At 50.1% G+C, this 6,339-nt stretch overlaps 1 non-coding gene across 1 annotated transcript; it reads left to right on the forward strand.

Moving 5' to 3' along the window:
- The first annotated feature begins 4,394 nt into the window (after window positions 1–4,394).
- On the forward strand, window positions 4,395–4,489 carry LOC114671198 (small nucleolar RNA SNORA27). Its single transcript, XR_003721085.1, has one exon. It is a non-coding gene; the product is annotated as a small nucleolar RNA SNORA27 (small nucleolar RNA).
- The last annotated feature ends 1,850 nt before the right edge of the window (window positions 4,490–6,339 follow it).

Consider the following 6,339-nt stretch of genomic DNA (forward strand, 5'->3'; position numbering starts at 1 on the left):
CTAAGTCAGGGTTCTGAAAGGTGGCTCTGACCTTTGCAAAAGCCTGGTCTTTTCACCTCATTTTACACCTGGAAAGCCTGAGCACTCCAGAAACTAACATTTATTAAACATACACACACAATCTTAATAAATGCTTATACACACACACACACACACACACACAATGCTTTATGTATATCCATACACACAAACACACAGACATACATGCCAGGCATGGTGGGAGGTACTTCCAAATTGCTGTCACTTGCAATCTTCACAACCCTGACAGAGGAGGCTTTTTTATTTTATTTTTATTTTTACAAATTCCCATTGCATAGATGAGCAAACTGAGTCTCAGAGAGGTTAAGAGGCTTGTTTAGGATCACTTAGCCAGGAACTGTCAAGTGGGACTTGAAATCTCCTTTAGTCTCTATGCTCAGCCTTCTTTTCACTTTAACCTTGAACCTCTGAACTCCAGAGCCCCGTGGGGGATCCCTGGAGGAGCAAATAGAAGAAACCCAAAAGGGACCTGAAAGCGGGTCCCCTCCCTCACCTGGATTCCCAGTCCAAAGAGGAGGAAGCACCCGCCCTCCTTCCCTCCTTCCGACCCACCCAGCCACCCACCCAAGGTGCCATTAAAGTTAATTGTTTTTACTGCCAGTTTAACATAGTCTTGTAAATCTTTTTATGATGTGGCCAGGGAACACCAAGCTGCATGCAGGACTCACTGGAGTTGGAACACAGGAGCGTGGTCCCAGACTTCTCTGGAGGGTGTAAAATGGGAGCACCAGTCTCTCCAGGGGCACCCTCTTCCCTTCTCCTGGAGCACCAGGCCCAAGACCATCACCTGAGTGGCAGTTCTCCCAGGTGAGGCTAGGATTGTGCATGGAATGCCAAGATCCTCCACATCACCTCCACTGTTTGGATAGGCCATCCCTCTTGACTCTAAGTTGTGGAATTCTCCAGAATCCGAGGCCTCCCAGCCCTGGAGAGAGGTTCTGGATCCTTCAGAAAGGTTGAGGGGTGATTCCCGCATAGAAAGCTTGGTGCTGGGTCTCTCCATTTGCCCGCCAAGGACCGGCAAGGAAAAGCACTGCAAGGTGGACGTTTAAGGGCATGAGGGGCACACATTCCATGGCACAGGGACTCTGGAGGTGTAGGTCTTCTGTGAAGGTGATTCCGCCCTTTCCCAGCCATTACCAGCCAGGAGAGCTGAGTCTTCCTGAACAGTGCCTTTAAGCCGGTTTGTCGCAGGTTGGTGGAGCGGGACTCAGCTGTCCCTTGGGCAGACCTTGGCTTCCATGCATCTGGATACAGGCATGATTTGCCCGAGTCTCCTCTCCCGGTTCCTGGCATCCCCATTCTGAGCCATCCATGTCAAAATAAGGGTCTTAACTCCCACCATTGTCACTAGCATTAAACAGATACTCCTCATGTGCCCAGAAAAATGCCAGGCACACGCTAAACATCCGTAAACCACGGTGACAGCTCTAAGCGTTCATGATTAAGCCCAAATATTTATTAGGCACTGGTGTGCAAGCCTTGTGTAAACGCTGGGGACACAGAGAAGAACGACGTCCTTTCCTCTAAAGAGGGTTTTTGTATGAACAAAGGAACCTAGAGGGCTTCAACGCAACACATAGAGCAGTCCTTCCCAAAACGTACCCCGGGAACCGGTTAGAAACGCGCATTCTCAGGCCCAGCTGAGACCAATTGAATGAGGTGTCCGGGGGCGGGACGCAGAATTCCGGTTTTAACAAAGCCCGCAGGTGATTGTGAGCTCCTTAAGGTTCGAGAACCCTGATGCAGTGAATGCAGGCGCAGGCTCTGGAGTGAGAAATTGTGAGTTTTCATCTCCCTTCATCTATGCTGTGGGGCTTTGACCAAGAAATGGTAGCAAACTCAGACGGGGAGAAGGGGAAAGAGAGTGCAGTAGTGACGGTGAGGAGGAAGACAAGGGAATAAATAACCAGCGCTCTTCTCCACAGGGCTTCCTCGATCAGAGGCCGAATTTCCGAGCAGGATGGACCAGGGGGCTCGAACTAGTAATTCTGAGAGGTCAGAAAGGCCTCTTAAAACGCGCCGCTATTTGAAACCTGCAAACGCGGGGTTCAGGCCGGCTCCGTTTCTTCCAAGCAGCCTGCCTTGGGGGGCACCCGACCCTTTCCAAGCCTCGGTTTTCCCGATCTTGTGGGATCCTTGCGGCGCCAATGGGGTTGGAAGCACCTTGGAAGCTGCAGAGTGAGGAGAATTTCCGGCACTGCCCCAGTTCAGTGGTTTATAGAAAATAAATTTCTTTCTCAGGTCCATGAAGCGAAAGAGAGAGAGAGAGAGAGAGAGAGAGAGTGAGAGAGAGAGAGGAGAGAGAGAGAGAGAGAGGAGAGAGAGAGAGAGAGGGAGAGAGGGAGAGAGGGAGAGAGAGAGAGAGAGAGAGAGAGAGAGAGAGAGAGAGAGAGAGAGAGAGAGAGAGAGAATGAGAATCTCTCCCCGGGCAAGGGTCTGCCGGGATTCGGGAGCTCGAGCGGTTGATCTTTTCCGAGAATCCTGCACTTGTGGTGACGTCGGGCAGTGCGCACGAGCCCTGAGGTTAATGCCCAGGCTTTTCTCTAAAGCGTCCGGGAATGATCCGGCGAATCAAACGGGTGTCTGCAAAGTTAATGAATTGTACAAGGAGACTGAGGATGGGGACTTTGACCCGGGGAGCCAGAGGCGGTTCTGGTGGACGCTTCCCCGTGCGCCTAGGGGCGCGCTGGATTTTCCCAGCCGAGGCCTATAGAGCGCACCGCGTGAACTTCATGGATCCCGTCCTTCTCCCAAGCGGGAGGAGGTGGCGATGCTGGGAGAATTGTGGGGATTTGGGAGAGGGTTGGAGGGGGACTGTCTAGATTCTACTCTGGAGGACCCAATCACGTCGTGCTATTCCCCTGCCTAAAACTTTAAGGTTTTCCAACGGTTTTAATAAAACCCAGACGATGCCTGATGTCCAGCGAACAAATGATCTAGCCTTGGCCTACTTTTCAGGACTTAGCTTTGTCCCTGCCCGCGACTTCCCATTGGGAACGTCCTCCCCGTCACCACCGGCTCTGCTTAGGTTCGAACTCCGGGCCACTTTCCCCACTCTCTCTGGTTTCCAGCAGGAGAAGCGCTTCGGAGGAGAGGGCGAGAGGCGCTCGACCTCCCGGGTTAGAGGAAATGCAAGTTGGGCCAATTTCGCCCTTCCAGACTCCGAGGAGGAACGGCCTAGGGGGCAGCGGCCTTGCCCGGCGGCCACTGCCCGCCTCCTCCCCCGCGCCCCCTTGCTAGGCTTTGAAGAGCGCATTTTACGAACTTTTCCATTTTCCTTTTGGAGGCGTGTTTGTTCTTCTCAGTCACCTCGCTTTTTTTTTTTTTTTTTTTTTTTTTTTTTTTTTTTTTTTTTTTTTTTTTTTTTTTTTTTTTTTTTATGAGCTTCAGCGCTGATCTGCACGTTCTTCCCTCCGTGTAATTTCAATTTGAACTCTCCCTGGAGCGGCCTTTTCCCTCTTGTTGCCTGCCAAGTCGTTTGAAGGCTGCGCAAACATTCTTCCTCCCTCCCGTTCGCGCGAGTCTCGGTCTACACCCGCGAGGGGAGGCGGAGGCGGAGGCGGTTACTCCGAGAGATCCGGTGGATTGGAGCCTTTCAGCAGCCGCCTTCAGACTGTCTGGGAGGACGAAAGCGTTAGGGGAGGTGAAACACTAGAATAAATGCCCCTACGACCACCGTGCTTCTCAAGGGTTATGGTGGGCGTGTGTGTGTGTGTGTGTGTGTGTGTGTGTGTGTGTGTACACATTCCGTAACCCACATTAGAAGTCTTGGGAAAGGGGCCGGGGCGGTGGCTCAGGTCTGTAATCCCAGCACTTTGGGAGGCAGAGGTGGGAGGATCACTTGAGGTCAGGAGTTGGAGACCATCCTGGACAACATAGTAAAATCCCCTGTGTACTAAAAATACAAAAATTAGCAGGGTGTGGTGGCATGTGCCTGTAGTCTTGCAGTGAGCCGAGATGGCGCCCCTGCACTCCAGCCTGGGTGATGGAGCCAGACTAGGTAGGTCTCAAAAAAAAAAAAAAAAAAAAAAAAAAAAAAAAGAAGTCTGGGGAAGGAAGACAGTGGAGACACACAAGGACTGATTCAACTGAAGTAAGCTTCAGCACTCAGTAAGTGTCCAGCTCTGTTCTTTCCACAGATTGCCTCCTTCAATTTTCAGCCAGTTTTGTGGCTAGGTGTTAACACCCATTTTACAGATGGGAGAAATTGAGGCTGACTGTTGAGGTTAGTTTCTCAGCCAGACTGTTGAGGTTAGTTTCTCAGCCACCTTACTAAAATCTAAATCCACTTTTGAGCAAGTGCTCTGAATAACAATAATTATCTTACAGCTTAATATATAATTATTAAATACCACTCCCCTTTCACTTTACCACTGGGGCTTATGTCTTTATTGGTTGTTCAAGTGGGGCAAAGGAAATAGCCTTTTAAAACTCAGAGGCCAGGTGCAGTGGCTCTTGCCTATAATCCCAGAACTTCGGGAGGCAGAGGTAGGTGACTCGCTTCAGGTCAGGAGTTAGAGACCAGCCTGGGGAACATAGTGAGATCCTGTCTCTATTTTTTTTTTTTTTCTTTGAGACGGTGTCTTGCTCTGTCATTCAGGCTGGAGTGCAGTAGTGCCATCTCAGCTCATTGTAACCTCCACCTCCCAGGTTCAAGCGATTCTCCTGCCTCAGCCTCCCCAGTAGCTGGGATCACAGGCATCTGCCACCATGCCTACTAATTTTTTGTACTTTTAGTAGAGATGGGGTTTCACTATGTTGGTCAGGTTGGTCTCGAACTCCTGACCTCCAGTGATCTGCCCACCTCGACCTCCCAAAGTGCTGGGATTACAGGCATGAGCCACTGCACCCAGCCCTTTATAAAAAATTTTAAAAATTAGCCAAGCATGGTGGTTTGTACCTGTAGTCCCAGCTACTCAGGAGGCTGGAACAGGAGGATCACTTGAACTCAGGAGGTCAAAGCTTCAGTGAGCTGTGACGGTGCCACAGTACTCCAGCGAGAGCAACAGAGAGAGACCTCGTCTTAAAACAAAACAGAGAAGCTGGGTGCTTGTCATTGCATCCTGTCAGAGAAAACATATTGAAAAGAAACATGAAAACAAACAAACAAAAATTAAGTACCTATAGCAACTGCCCTTTTAAATATACGTTTATAGTGTAATTTTTATTAAAAAAAAAAATAGAGATGAGGTCTCGCTATATTGGCCAGGCTAGTGTTGAACTCCTGGCCTCAAGTGATCCTCCCACCTTGGCCTCCCAAAGTGCTGGGATTACAGGCATGATTCACTGTGCCCAGCCACAACTGCCCTTTATTAAGCATGTAATTATGTGCCAGGCACTGCTGTAAACTGTCTACTTACATATTTCTCACAATGTCTTTATGCGTTAGGTACTTTCCACATGACAGACAGGAAAACTGAGGCACAGAGAAGCTGAGTAACCTGCCCAAGATCACACAGCTAGAAAGAGCTGACTGCAGGACCTAAACTCAGGTAGAGGCACCCCTAACCACCCATATGCATCCCTCTGCCCTTCCCAGCTCTCTCCTGAGTCACATGAAAGAAACCCCAGACTTACTGGTCCTGGGCTGCAGTTTTCCTCCCCAAGGTCACTCTAGGGACAAACAGGAAGATGGGAGGGGGCATGGGGCAGTTACATAAGGCGGTCACTTCAAAGGTGGCCTCTCTGGGGTGGATAGCCTTGGCTTTGGGCAGTTAGCCAGGGGCACCAGCCGGCAAGCTGAGTGCTGTCCACCCTCTATCTCCTACCCCATCTCCTCTTAGTCCAAGGGCAGAACGGGCAGTGGAGGAGATGAAGGCTGGACTAGGGGGAGCGAGGAGGCAGATCTTGTAATCAAAGCTGGGCAGTGGCAGAAATCAGGTGATGCAAATAAGAATAAAAATAATAACACCAGGCTCAGTGGCTCATGCCTGTAATCCCAGCACTTTGGGAGGCCAAGGTGGGCAGATTGCTTGAGGCCAGGAGTTGGAGACCAGCCTGGCCAACATGGCGAAACCCCGTCTCCACTAAAAATACAAAAATTAGCTGGGCATGGTGGCACATGCCTGAAACTCCAGGTACTTGAGAGGTTGAGGCACAAGAATTGCTTGAACCCAGGAGGTAGAGGTTGCAATGAGCCAAGATTGTGCCACTGCACTCCAGCCTGGGCAGCAGAGTGAGACTCTCTTTTAAAAACAGCAGCATTTATTGAGCACTTACTATACACTAAGCATGATGCTAAGCTCTTATGTTAACAGCTCTATAGGTAAGGACTTTCAATCGTTTCCTTTAAGGGGC

The sequence above is a fragment of the Macaca mulatta genome, chromosome 11 (assembly GCF_049350105.2).
Source record: "Macaca mulatta isolate MMU2019108-1 chromosome 11, T2T-MMU8v2.0, whole genome shotgun sequence".
Taxonomy (NCBI): Eukaryota; Metazoa; Chordata; class Mammalia; order Primates; family Cercopithecidae; genus Macaca; species Macaca mulatta.